The sequence below is a fragment of the Ranitomeya variabilis genome, chromosome 3, assembly GCF_051348905.1.
Source record: "Ranitomeya variabilis isolate aRanVar5 chromosome 3, aRanVar5.hap1, whole genome shotgun sequence".
Classification (NCBI taxonomy): Eukaryota; Metazoa; Chordata; class Amphibia; order Anura; family Dendrobatidae; genus Ranitomeya; species Ranitomeya variabilis.
In genome coordinates, this window is record NC_135234.1 from 701,275,211 (window position 1) to 701,289,964 (window position 14,754).

Consider the following 14,754-nt stretch of genomic DNA (forward strand, 5'->3'; position numbering starts at 1 on the left):
GAAGAAACCAGAAATTCGCCAATACTGGAGTACTGATATTTTATATCAAACTCCAATATATGGCATGGTTATGATTCGCAAACGTTTTGAAGCGATTCATAAATTTCTACATTTTAGGGACAACACCGACATCCTTCCCCGCGATGACCCGAATTTTGATAGACTGTTCAAAATTCGGCCTATCATCGAACACTTCAGCAACAAGTTTGCTGAAGTGTACATTCCCCAAAGGGAAATTTGTGTGGATGAATTCCTCATCCTCTTCAAAGGGCGGCTTCAGTTCCGTCAGTACCTGCCCAGCAAACGGGCAAGGTACGGGATTAAGCTCTATAAGCTCTGCGAGAGTACCTCAGGGTACACTCTCAGCTTTAGAGTTTATCAAGGAAAGGACATCAGGATCCAGCCCCCAGAATGTTCACCCGCTCTGGGGGTGAGTGGGAAAATAGTGTGGGATTTAGTTCACCCACTGCTTGATAAAGGTTACCATCTGTACGTTGATAACTTTTATACAAGCATCCCACTCTTTCAATCCCTCTCTGCCAGAGCTACCGTCGCTTGCGGTACTGTGCGCAGAAACCAGAGGGGTCTCCCTTTGTCACTAATTGAGCAGGCTCTCCCAAAGGGTGAGAGCCGAGCCCAATGTAGCGGCAACATGCTTGTGGTCAAGTTCAAAGACAAAAGGGACGTCTTTTTCTTGACCACAATCCATGGTCCCGGCACCACGGCCACCACCGTTCGAGGTACCCCAGCACAGGTCCACAAACCGGGCTGTGCCCTGGGGTACAACAAACACATGGGGGGAGTTGATCTTTCTGATCAAGTCCTCCAGCCCTATAGTGCCATGCGGAAAACAAAGGTGTGGTATAAAAAACTGGCTGTGCACATCGTACAAATGGCACTGTATAACGCATACGTGCTATCACGATGTGCAGGTCAGAACAACAACACCTTCCTTCAGTTCCAGGAGGCGGTGATAAAGGCCCTGATGTTTGGAGACGAGGAAGGAGCGGGCCCCAGCACCCCTGGAACTCAAGGTTCCCGTATTGTACCAGGGCAACATTTTCCCAGAGAGGGGCGAAAAAGAAAAAGGTGCCGGGTATGTTATAAAAGGGGGATAAGAAAGGAAACTCGTTTCCAATGTGAAACGTGTCCCGACAAACCTGGACTGTGTTTGGATGAATGCTTCAGAATTCATCACACGTCCATGGACTAGCCACATCCTGATATTCCACTACAGAACTCACCCACACCAGGCTGATATACACAACACCACGTACACTACACCACACACACCAACCTGACCCTACGTCACGTTGGTGTGTGTGGTGTAGTGTATGTCAGGTTGGTGTGTGGTGTAGTATACACCACACACACGCACCAACCTGACGTACACTACACCACATACCAACCTGACGTACACTACACCACACACACCAACCTGACCCTACGTCAGGTTGGTGTGTGGTGTAGTGTATGTCAGGTTGTTGTATGTGGTGTAGTGTACACCACACACACGCACCAACCTGACGTACACTACACCACATACCAACCTGACGTACACTACACCACACACACCAACCTGACCCTACGTCAGGTTGGTGTGTGGTGTAGTGTATGTCAGGTTGTTGTATGTGGTGTAGTGTACACCACACACACACGCACCAACCTGACGTACACTACACCACATACCAACCTGACGTACACTACACCACACACACCAACCTGACCCTACGTCAGGTTGGTGTGTGTGGTGTAGTGTATGTCAGGTTGTTGTATGTGGTGTAGTGTACACCACACACACACGCACCAACCTGATGTACACTACACCACATACCAACCTGACGTACACTACACCACACACACCAACCTGACCCTACGTCAGGTTGGTGTGTGGTGTAGTCTATGTCAGGTTGTTGTATGTGGTGTAGTGTACACACGCACCAACCTGACGTACACTACACCACATACCAACCTGACGTACACTACACCACACACACCAACCTGACCCTACGTCAGGTTGGTGTGTGTGGTGTAGTGTATGTCAGGTTGTTGTATGTGGTGTAGTGTACACCACACACACGCACCAACCTGACGTACACTACACCACATACCAACCTGACGTACACTACACCACATGTACACTACACAGCAACCTGATGTACACTACGCCACACTCACCAACCTGACACTACATCAGGTTGGTGTGTGGTGTAGTGTATGTCAGGTTGGTGTGTGGTGTGGCATACGTCAGGTTGGTGTGTGTGGTGTAGTATACGCCACACACACCAACCTGACATACACTACAACACACACACCAACCTGATGTACACTATGTATGTCAAAAAGTCAAATGGCGCTCCTTCCCTTCCGAGCTCTGCCGTGCGCCCAAACAGTGGTTTATCCCCACATATGAGGTATCAGTGTACTCAGGAGAAATTGCCCAACAAATTTTAGGATCCATTTTATCCTGTTGCCCATGTGAAAATGAAAAAAATTGAGGCTAAATGAAAATTTTTGTGAAAAAAAAGTACTTTTTCATTTTTACGGATCAATTTGTGAAGCACCTTGGGGTTCAAAGTGCTCACTATGCATCTAGATAAGTTCCTTGGGGGGTCTAGTTTCCAAAATGGGGTCACTTGTGAGGGTGCTCCAATGTTTAGGCACACGGAGGCTCTCCAAACGCGACATGGTGTCCACTAAAGATTGGAGCTAATTTTTCATTCAAAAAGTCAAATGGCGCTCCTTAACTTCCGAGCTCTGCCGTGCGCCCAAACAGTGGTTTACCCCCACATATGAGGTATCAGTGTACTCAGGAGAAATTGCCCAACAAATTTTAGGATCCATTTTATCCTGTTGCCCATGTGAAAATGAAAAAAATTGAGGCTAAATGAAAATTTTTGTGAAAAAAAAAGTACTTTTTCATTTTTACGGATCAATTTGTGAAGCACCTTGGGGTTCAAAGTGCTCACTATGCATCTAGATAAGTTCCTTGGGGGGTCTAGTTTCCAAAATGGGGTCACTTGTGGGGGAGCTCCAATGTTTAGGCACACGGGGGGTCTCCAAACGCGACATGGTGTCCGCTAAAGATTGGAGCCAATTTTTCATTCAAAAAGTCAAATGGCGCTCCTTCAATTCCGAGCTCTGCAGTGCGCCCAAACAGTGGTTTACTCCCACATATGAGGTATCAGTGTACTCAGGAGAAATTGCCCAACAAATTTTAGGATCCATTTTATCCTGTTGCCCATGTGAAAATGAAAAAAATTGAGGCTAAATGAAAATTTTTGTGAAAAAAAAAGTACTTTTTCATTTTTATGGATCAATTTGTGAAGCACCTTGGGGTTCAAAGTGCTCACTATGCATCTAGATAAGTTCCTTGGGGGGTCTAGTTTCCAAAATGGGGTCACTTGTGGGGGAGTTCCAATGTTTAGGCACACGGGGCGTCTCCAAACGCGACATGGTGTCCGCTAAAGATTGGAGCCAATTTTTCATTCAAAAAGTCAAATGGCGCTCCTTCCCTTCCGAGCCCTGCCGTGCGCCCACACAGTGGTTTACCCCCACATATGAGGTATCAGCGTACTCAGAACAAATTGGACAACAACTTTTGTGGTCCAGTTTCTCCTTTTACCCTTGGGAAAATAAACAAATTGTTGCTAAAAGATCATTTTTGTGACTAAAAAGTTAAATGTTCATTTTTTCCTTCTATGTTGCTTCTGCTGCTGTGAAGCACCTGAAGGGTTAATAAACTTCTTGAATGTGGTTTTGAGCACCTTGAGAGGTGCAGTTTTTAGAATGGTGTCACTTTTGGGTATTTTCAGCCATGTTGACGCTTCAATCTGACTTCAAATGTGAGTTGGTCCCTAAAAAAAATGGTTTTGTAAATTTTGTTGTAAAAATGAGAAATCGCTGGTCAACTTTTAACCCTTATAACTTCCTAGCAAAAAAAAATTTTGTTTCCAAAATTGTGCTGATGTAAAGTAGACATGTGGGAAATTTTATTTATTAACTATTTTGTGTCACATAACTCTCTGATTTAACAGAATAAAAATTCAAAATGTGAAAATTGCAAAATTTTCAAAATTTTTGCCAAATTTCCAATTTTTTCACAAATAAACGCAAAAATTATCGACCTAAATTTACCAGTAACATGAAGCCCAATATGTCGCGAGAAAACAATCTCAGAATTGCTAGGATCCGTTGAAGCGTTCCTGAGTTATTACCTCATAAAGGGACACTGGTCAGAATTGCAAAAAACGGCAAGGTCATTAAGGCCAAAATAGGCTGGGTCATGAAGGGGTTAAAGGGATCCCTTAGTTTACGCGGGATCCCTATTTTTGCCTTTTTGTTTTTGTTTCTTGTTCATCATTGTTGAAAAGAACTGCTGGATCATGAACACTGCATGATTACAAACTTTATAAGAGGAGGACAACGGGAGTATATATAGAAAAGTAACAATTTTATTGAAAAACACAATTAAAAACACACACATTTAAAAGACACCAAATGAATGTACCAGGAATCCATATTATATCCCATTTTAACAACCAACCATTGGAATGTACAAAGAGAAGATGTGCGGTAACTCCATGTAATCTTACCAAGTGGACCCAGTTCCCAATGACCACCCTATATCCGCAATAATACATATAAGCCTGTGCAACTGTGAAGTTAGAAAAGGTGCCAATACAAGAACCTGATCCACAATGGAGACTAACATGGAGAGTGCCCGGAGGAGCAGCAAGAGTAACAAGCCATGCGGCGTCAGAAAATCCACCTCCCAGAGCACAAGCACAATCTTACCCACATGAGGATCCCTGGCCTGAGCGTCACCCCCGACGCACGTTTCGCTGCTATCCTAGCGGCTTTCTCAAGGGGAAGTGTCATTTCCTCAAAACACCTAACCTTATATCCTGTAGGACCTGCGTCACATGACAGTCATGTGACCGGGTATTCACACCACTGCTTGTATCGGCGCATGTGTCCACCTCTCTCCGCCCCGCAGCCCCGCGGGCCGGCCCACGTCTGAAAAACAGTGAATGGCAGCCAGGTAACCCCAGCAACCAAACAGCCACTCACAGACGCACCGCGGCCGGACTTTGGAGGTGAAGGGGGGGAGGCAAGTGAGCACACGCGCACTGCAGCCTATAATTTGCACCCTACCACAAGCTTATAATTTTATATTCTATTATTCAACACCGCAACTATACAGTCTGTACAATGCCCATTATAACATACAAAATGCAATTTAAGCAATATTCCAATTCCGCAGTTGCAGCGAAGTGTGATGTCATCATTAGCATGATAGATTAGGATGCGTCCCTCTTCAACCAGGATATTTAGATGTAATATAATAAAATCACTTAATACAAAACAAATAAGAAAAATACAACGTTAAAAAAAGAGAAGAGAAAACAACAGAAAGGAGGGAAAAACCACAACAATAAATGTCCATAGGTTTATAAATCACTCAGACCTTACAGGAATGGGGCAAAATTTAGAGCTTCATTTAAACCATATGGTTTAACTGTATTCAGGGTGACAATCCATTTCAACTCCCGTTGAGCCAGCATTTTTTTGACATTGCCACCCCTTATCCCCATATGTATCACATCAATCCCACGCACCTTAAAACTCCGTGGGTCACAATTATGGACTTCTCTAAAGTGCCTGGGAATGGTGGTTAACTCAGACAAATACTCCACCGTCTTTGCTGCGCCAATGCCCCGCACATGTTCCCTCACTCTCACTCTCAGTTCCCTGGACGTCAAACCCACATATATAAGTGGGCAGCCACACGTGGCATAGTACACCACATTCTCGCTACTGCAAGAGATGTACTCCCTAATTTGAAATTCTCTTTTTCCATCTGAAGAGTGAAAGGAGGTACTGCGCAGGACATTGGCGCAGGCCAGACAGTGGCCACATGTATGGCACCCCCTAATTGGTCTTGATGCCCCAAATAGGCTAGTAGTTGGTGCCATATAGTGACTTTTGACCAGCATGTCTTTTAAATTTCTGGCCCGCCGTGGGGTCATTAGTGGACAGTCGGATAGAAACGGACCCAAGGAGGGCTCGGTGCTCAAAATGCGCCAATGTTTTTTTAGGATGGCTCTGATGTTATCCCACTCATGATTATATTCAGATATAAATCTGATTGATTTGTCACCACCCTCCTTCCTTTTTTTATTATACAATAATTGATCACGTGGGGTTCTCTTAGCCCTGTTATACCCGTATCGAACACAACGTCTACTATATCCCCTTTGTTGAAAGCGTCTGCTCAAGTCATCAGCCTGTTGTTCAAATGTCTGATCAGTCGAGCAAATTCTCCTCATCCGGAGGAACTGTCCGACCGGGACGGCCCTAATCGTGGCTTGGCTGTGCCCCGAAGATGCATGTACAAGCGAATTAACCGCCGTTTCCTTACGAAATACATCCGTTTGAATAAGTAAATCAGAATCCACCCTCAAACAGATATCCAAAAAATCGATTGTATTTTAGTCATATCTGTAGGTAAGTCTGATATTAAAAGAATTTTGATTGAGCACAGCCATAAAATCCCTGAGCTGTTGTTCCGTCCCCCGCCAAAGAAACAAAACATCATCAATATAGCGCAGCCAACACAGCACATGGTCGGCGGCCCATGCCCCCGCATCCCCAAAAACCAACCTCTCCCAATACCTCAGGAAGAGGTTGGCATACGCGGGCGCACAGGCCGCACCCATGGCTGCGCCACGCTTTTGTTGGTAAAATGTATCCTTAAAAGTAAAAAAATTATGCGTAAGGACAAATTCCAACAGCTCAAGGATAAGTTCACACAGAGGGCCGTCCAGGTCGGAGGTCCCCAGAAAGAAGCGAACCGCCCCTAGACCATCCAAGTGATCGATACAGGTATATAGGGCATCCACGTCAGCTGTTACTAGAAGGGTCCCCTGCTCCACAAAGACCCCGTCAACCCTGGTAAGGACATCCGTTGTGTCTTTGACAAAGGATGGTAAAGTTTCCACCAAACCTTTTAGGTAGTAATCTACAAACTTACATGCGGGGTCACACAGACCCTGCATTCCTGACACAATCGGACGTCCAGGGGGGTTGACTGGGTCTTTGTGGACCTTCGGAAGGAGGTAAAAAGTTGGGACCTTAGGAAATTCAACCATCAGACCATCCAAAACTTTTTTATTTATGATCCCATCCTCAAATGCCTGGTACAGTATCCTCTGCAGCTGCCCCGACAAGGAGACCACTGGATTAAAGGAGAGCTTTACATAAATATTATTATTACGGAGCTGTCTAAATGCTTCCTTTTCATATTTTTCCACCGGCCAGACCACAATGTTTCCCCCCTTGTCTGCCGCCTTAAAGACCACATCTTTCATAGATTGTAACTGCCTAACCGCTTCTCTCTCATCATCGTCAGGTTATCGAATTGCCTCCGCGTCGAAAGTTTTTTAAAATCTTCTGTTACCAACTTGGTAAATACCTCCACAGCGGGGCAGAGAGACAAGGGGGGAAACCTCGTGGATCTGGGCAATATTGCCGATGGAAACTCACCTCTCAGTGTAGTTGTTTGCTCCTCCAATAGCTCCTCCAAAATCCGGAGAGTCTCCTCCTCAGTGCAACCCGGGGATTCCGATCCATGTCCTGCCCCAGAGTGCAATTTCTTCAACACTAATTTCCGAGAAAAAAGGTGGAGGTCTTTTAAGGCTGTAAAAAAATTAAAGCCATTAGTAGGTGAAAACGAAAGACCTCTACCCAGTACCCTAAGTTGACTATTGGAGAGGACGTGGTGGGACAAATTGATTACCTGTAGCCCCCCCTGGGGCCTAGCATCCGACTGTTTCGCCACTGACCCCTTCTTGGTATTTTGTCTAGTGGTCATCCTGTCAGTCCCCTGAGCACCATCCTTATTACCATCTCGAAGGCCCATTCTTCCTCCATGGCCATTTTCTGCTGACTTATATGATGCAGATCGTGATCTGGAACGTGACTCATTACGGAAATAGGGACGTGAGCGTTCATTTCCATTTCTCCACTTATACATTCTATTAGTTTGTTTGTCATTAATGTCCCGCTGGAATTTTTTGGACTTTATCTGTTGGATGTCCTCCACCCACTTTTGGACCTCCTTATCCACATCATTGGTAAATTTCTTCAGGGTTTCACTGGGCATCTCTTTCTTTATTGCGGATTGTAGTACCTCTATCTCCACTTCCATTTCCTTCAGAGACTTAGCATTCATATCTTTAAGTATCCCCATAAATCCCATGGAACATTTACTGGCACATTCCTCCCACCTTTCCCTAATGTCACCATCCTCCACAGGGAAAGATGGGAATACTTGTACTCTCAAACCCCTCGGAATGAGTCCCTTTTGGAGATATCTCTCCAAAAACGCATGGTTCCACCAGACCTTGGTGCGTTTTCTTAACAGATCTTTAAATGTGGCCACTGTTTCCTGTAGTCCTTTAGAATTTCCCTCCAAGCCCAATTCATTGGTGTCATTAAAAACATTATCAATTTGCGTGAGCCATGTACCGTCACGGGCTCTAAAGTCCATTTCTATAATGCTGGGACCTACTGTGAAAAACACAGAAATAATTAACATTCCACCCACACCCAGACTCATAATAAAACAGGTGGTCAGGAACAATGTCCCCACCCCTGTGCGTATAACTCCCAATAGGAACTATATAAGAGGAGGACAACGGGAGTATATATAGAAAAGTAACAATTTTATTGAAAAACACAATTAAAAACACACACATTTAAAAGACACCAAATGAATGTACCAGGAATCCATATTATATCCCATTTTAACAACCAACCATTGGAATGTACAAAGAGAAGATGTGCGGTAACTCCATGTAATCCTACCAAGTGGACCCAGTTCCCAATGACCACCCTATATCCGCAATAATACATATAAGCCTGTGCAACTGTGAAGTTAGAAAAGGTGCCAATACAAGAACCTGATTGTGCTTGTGCTCTGGGAGGTGGATTTTCTGACGCCGCATGGCTTGTTACTCTTGCTGCTCCTCAGGGCACTCTCCATGTTAGTCTCCATTGTGGATCAGGTTCTTGTATTGGCACCTTTTCTAACTTCACAGTTGCACAGGCTTATATGTATTATTGCGGATATAGGGTGGTCATTGGGAACTGGGTCCACTTGGTAGGATTACATGGAGTTACTTACCGCACATCTTCTCTTTGTACATTCCAATGGTTGGTTGTTAAAATGGGATATAATATGGATTCCTGGTACATTCATTTGGTGCCTTTTAAATGTGTGTGTTTTTAATTGTGTTTTTCAATAAAATTGTTACTTTTCTATATATACTCCCGTTGTCCTCCTCTTATATAGTTCCTATTGGGAGTTATACGCACAGGGGTGGGGACATTGTTCCTGACCACCTGTTTTATTATGAGTCTGGGTGTGGGTGGAATGATTACACACTTATTGTAAATAGTTTGCACCTTCTTAAAGGTGCTCCCTACTGGTTTTACAACAAAGAGAACTCTTTGCGAAGCAACTGCTCCTGGGAACAGCACTGGAGTTCCTGTTTACACGGACTGGCAGCGGGAGTAGCTGCACTACCTCATAGAGACTTGGTTCTCTCTTAAAGGGAAAGTTCACCAATAGCACTTAAGGTGTAATGATGTCTTAAAAGAAGAAGTAATAATGCTTACATGTAAAAGTTATATGTAGTCAGTCAGTTGATTGTAATAAATGTTTAGTAATGTGTTAGAGAATGAGGACAGGAAGTGAACCCGTACGGGGTTAGTCGGTGAGTCCTCCTAGGAGCCATACAGAGATGGCTCAGTGATCTTGAACTGAGAGAAGGTTGATACGTCCTATACTGTGTATAGAAAAAGAAAGGCAGTAGGCCCGGATGAGAAATGGGGCGGTCCTGCAAAAGAGCGAGAGGCAGTAGGCCTGGGGCAGATAGACAGGCGGTCCTGCGAATGTAAAGTTGGAAAATGAAGAAAAGTTGATTAGCCTTGTAGTGTTTTATAGTAAGCCTTTAGTGGATTCAGCTTATACGTCCTTAGAGGCAAAGTTAAATTATTATTCAGAAGTTGCACTAAGTAGAACACCCGGTTGGGTAAGAGAAGTTCTTTATAGTATGTTATTTAAAATATTTAACCATGTTTGTATCGTTCAAGTGTCCTCACCTCCCATAAAGGGAAGCTCTGTTCAAAATGTACTTGTTATTGCATTTCAAAAATTGTATGTCTTTTTGCTGACATGTATTGTTGTTTTCTTCCCAGCCCAAGAGTACTGGATTTAACCGGGGGGGGGGAGTGCAGCGCCCCAGAGTCCTGGTCATTGCAGTACTGACGCTCCACCGCTAAGGGGGGTATTGGTATGTCTGATGGCACTGAAGGAGTTCACCTGACCAGGTATCACAGACACCAATACACTTCACAGTCTGGCCTCCAGGGGGAGCTAAGGGTGCTATGTATTAGGCCACTCCTCACAATCTGGTAAAACTGGGGGCTAGATAGGAAGTTAGACAGAGGCTGACTGGGTTGGAGCCGGGCAGCATCCTGTGGCGGAGGGTGTTGCGGGGGAGGATTCAGGGGGGGTCCCTGTCAGGGGTGGGATCCTGACAGGGGCCTAGCGAACAGAGGGAACGTTACGGGACCGCGCCTGCACTTCATTGCGGCGGTACCCCAAGAAAGGACAAGAAGCGAGGTTTATTGTGAAGAGTGAGAAACGAGATCAACGCAACAAGGAGAAAACACCAGTAGGAGTCGTGCTGTAAGACGAGGCAACATCCTACTGAGGCGCGTAGCCGGTGGCCGGAAAGGCCGAGGAAGTATTGAGCTCCAGGCCTTACTTCAAACCTACGACAGGACAGTCAGTTATAGGCGGGCTGTCTCACCCAAAATCACCTAAGCAGACATAGGGGGCAACAGTTGGAGAGGGGCGACTCTAGGGTCCCGGAAGACCTGCAGGCCTACCCGTCATACGGGTGCATCCTAGCCATATCATCTGGGGGAAGAAGAACATCAGAATCAGTTGTGAGGGAACTTCAGAAACAGACACAACAGTTGTGAGGACTATCCCGTGGTGCTAAGCAGGGAAGGACTACAACACACAAGCGCTAGAAGGTAGGCACAGATTTCCACCTGCAAAGGGAACTCTGGAGGTGCCATCGGACCGGCCGGTCTCAGACAGCCCTGTTAACCGTATTCCGGATTGAGGATCCTGAAGCCTTCAGTAAAGAGGTAAAGAGACTGCAAACCTGGTGTCCTCGTTATTCATCGCGACCTGCACCACACCACAACACCATCATCACCCTCAACTTTCACTGGACGCCCCTCAGCAGGGTCACGGACCGGGTCTAGCCACCGTGACACTCCCAGAATCGAGACAGAGAGGCCCGGTACCAGGTACCCCTCGGCCCTGCAGCGGTGGGGTCGCTCCACTAGTATCTGGGTTAGGAAGGAAATGTCCAGCTGAATAGCTCAGAGGGAAGAGCTGATGCTTGGTGCACAAGAGCAAGTGGGTTCAAATCCTGACACACACCGACATCCATAGCTCAATGTAATCAGGCAGTGTTCAAATTAATATGACCTGGAGAATGCAGTCACATGGCTCAAGAGTTGTGGTCAGCTATCCAGGCCAAGTTAGAGCAGTTGCTTTCTCCACTGCACCTGGAGCCAGAGAAGGCTGTTTGTGATGACGGTGCAAACCTGGTGTCGGCCTTATGCTGGGGAAACCTCATGCACTGGCCTTGCATGGCTCATGTCCTCATCCTGGTGGTACAGCAATGTCTCCACCACTATCCTGGCCTGGTTAAGCTGCTCCAGAAAGCACGGAAGCTGTGTGCTCATTTCCACCGTTCGCAGCCCTCAGATCATCGATACAGAGGTCTTTGTCCATGCCAGTAAACAGGTTGATATGCGATGTGCCACATTCCATGTTCCATGTGAATTCCATGTTGCAGTGACTGTGGCAGCAGCAATGAGCCCTGACGCAGTATGTCATGTCATAAAGCCTGGGCCAACACAGAACGGACGTGGCGCATATCACATTTATGGAGTGGACACAGATTAAGGACCTCTTCACCATTGTGGGTATTACTGTCATTAAACAAGAGGTACCAACAATTTTGACCACGTGTGTATGTATGTATGTAGCTTTGTTGCCATTAAAGGAGGGGGGTCCAGACACGTTTCTTGTACAGGGGCCCCAAGCTGTCAGTGTCTGCCCCTGAGTATGAGTCCCCATGCAGTCCTCTTATATACAGTATGAGCCCACACACAGTCCCCCTATATACAGTATGAGCCCCCACAAAGCCCCTTTATACACTGTGTTTCATATTATTATGTAATTGCTATTTTTCTCAGATTGGACAAACTTCCCAATGATTTTTTTTAACTAAAAATACTCAAAATGCACTGTTCCAAATTATTTTGCACAACAGAGTTTCCAAGCAATTTATAGGTTGTAAAAAAATAAAAATGGCCATTTGTTGAATTTGCAGCATTAAGTGTTCACATTTACTGACATCAAAAACTTTTTCAATTACAGACATCTTAGCGGGCCATGTTACATGTTAACATAGGACCCATTCTGTGATATCACCTTCACAATTCTTGGATCCTTTGAACTTGTGAGCTTTTAGATAATTTCTTCTTGAATTTCTTTGCAGAATGTTAGAATAGCCTCCCAGAGCTGCTGTTTTGATGTGAACTGCCGAGAGGATACTTGAGGACAGTTTAAAGGACTTTCAGGATATCAAGTGATCTGTTTGAATAAGTGGATTGGTTGACTTCTATTTTAAAGCTTTGTGTGTTTTGAAGGACATCAGCTGTGATAAAGATCGATCTGAGATCAAAACACGTCGCTGTACTCCATCTGACTGAGTCTGGTTCGGGAGCATCAAATATATTTTAACATAAGATGAATAAGTTTGGGATTTTATTGAAGGAGCTGGAACAGTTCAAGTATTACAGGAGAGGATTTTACCCTGCTGATCTTTCTGGCGGGAGACCTCCTGGTAGAAGTCTGAGATAGAGGAAGCCTGATAGCTAGCGGATTCCATAGCCTGTGCAAAATGTAATGGGAGTGGTGGAACCAATGTGCTGTGATCAAAAGAGAGCCTTTAGGGGTGTGACTAGGTAAGCACCTGACTCTTCACTAGAGCCCCTGATGATGGGGTTAGGCTTTGCTCCCGATGAACACCATGTGCTACTCCAGGGCAGACCTCAGACACACGTCAGCTGACCCCAAGAGGCAGGTAGCTAGAACGGCCCAGTAGGAGAGTATGGCTGATATACAGACTGGCACAGCAGGTGTAAGCGGGTCCGACTGATATACAGATTGGCATGGCAGGTGCAGGTCAGTCTGGCTGATATACAGATTGGCATGGCAGATGCAGTCGGGTCTGGCTGAAATACAGGCTGAAAAGGCAGGTACTAGCAAGGGGGTTAGGAATGGACAAACTAGCAGAACTAGCGGGTACCAGCAAAAAGGGACCTTAAAACTAGCAAGTGTGTTGGGAACAGACTAACAACATTGCACAGGCACCTCTATGCAGACGGAGGTGCCTTAAATAATAAGTGTCTTTAGGACAACGTGCATGGCACCTTTAAGAAGGAGGGAGCATATGAGTGCAGCGCCCCAGAGTCCTGGTCGTTGCAGTGATGTCGCTCTGCCACTAAGGGGAGTGATGTTGCGTCTGATTGCACTAAAGGAGTTCACCTGACCAGGTAACACACACACTGCACCTCACACTCCGGCCACCAGGGGGAGTGGTTCTATCTAGTAGGCCACTCCTCACGCTCTGGTAAAACTGGGGGTCGGACAGGAAGTCAGGGAGAACGAAGCTGGAAAGAGGTAGAGAGAGTACCTGTCAGGGGTGGGATCCTGGCAGAGTTCTAGAAAGAGACAAGATCGTTACGGAGTTGTGCCTGTGCCTTACAGCGGCAGACTCCTAAGAAAGGACAAGAAGCAAGGTTTATTGTGGAGAAGTGAGGAAAGGAAATACAGCAAAAAGGAGACAATACCAGAAGGAGTCGTGCCCCAAGATCAGCAACATCCTTCTGAGGCGCGTAGCCGGTGGCCGGAACGCCGAGAAAGTAAGAGACTCCACGCATTACTTTAGACTACGGCCGGGCAGTTAACCATAGGTTGGCTGTCTCATCATACACCAAACGAAGACAACGGAGGCAAACTGTGGGAGAGGGGCGTCTCTAGGGTCCCTATAAAATAGCTCCAGGCCTACCCCGTCATACAGGTGCGTCCCATCCATATCATCTGGGGGACGGAGAGAGAGAGAGAGGAAGACCAGAAATTTACACGACAGTTGTGAGGACTATCCCGTGGTGCTCAGCAGGGAAGTACTACAACACACACAGGCGCTAGAAGGTAGACACTGATTTCCATCTGCAAAGGGAACTCTGGATGTGCCTTCGGACCGGCCGGTCTCAGCCAGCCCTGTTAGCAGTACTCTGGATTGCGGACCCTGAAGCCTTCAGTAAAGAGGTAAAGAGACTGCAACCCTGTGTCCTCGTTATTCACCGCGACCTGCACCACGCACCACCACCTACACCTTTCATTGGACGCCCCTTAGCAGGGTCACGGACCGAGTCTAGCCACCGTGACAACCCCAGAACTGAGACAGAGAGGCCCGGTACCGAGTACCCCGCGGCCCTGCGTCTGGGGGCGCTCCATGAGCATGACCTAAGCACAGTGCCTGTGGGTCTGAGCTTGGTGAGCGCACCCCGGGCATCAACTGAAGGAGG